Here is a 614-nt window from a genome sequence, read left to right on the forward strand (position 1 = left end):
ATCACAGGGGAGGCTGACAGCCGTGGCCTTGCCCTGACAGCCCTCATCCGGCCCTCAGGGACAGTCCCTTGATGTAGGAGGTGGGCCAGGGCCTGGGGCTGAGCAAGAGGGGCCCGAGCCCTCCTGCTGGGCCCGCGTGGAGCCAGGTTGGCCTGTCCTCTGTCTCTGGGGGGATCTGGGCCCCCGGCCCCTCTGAGCCTGAACCCCCTGGCATAAGCCATCTGGGGACCCAGGGCTGCCCCACGGTGTCCCCCAGGGGAGGCTGTGGGTCTGAGGAGGGGCAGCCTGGGAGGAACGGGGAGTGGCCCCCGGCCCGGACTTGTGGTGACGGATTGAGACGGTCTCTGGGCGGACAGGACCCCTTGTGATGGCTGTGCACCCCAACCACGGATCTCACTGTGAGAACTGCTCAGACATGCATCAGCCACCGTCCCCAGTGCCGAGGGGTCGGGATCGCCCAGAGCCAGCCGGGAGCCCTGGGAACGGGCCGTGAGCACAGCACCAGCCCTGGGTGCAGGCCGGCCCAGCGGAGTCCACTCTCCGGGCCTTCCCGGTCTGGCCCGAAACTCCCGAGGCCCCTGATGGCTCCCCCATGCCCTCACCCCGGGCTCCCC

This window comes from Myotis brandtii, unplaced genomic scaffold (assembly GCF_000412655.1).
Source record: "Myotis brandtii unplaced genomic scaffold, ASM41265v1 scaffold940, whole genome shotgun sequence".
NCBI lineage: Eukaryota > Metazoa > Chordata > Mammalia > Chiroptera > Vespertilionidae > Myotis > Myotis brandtii.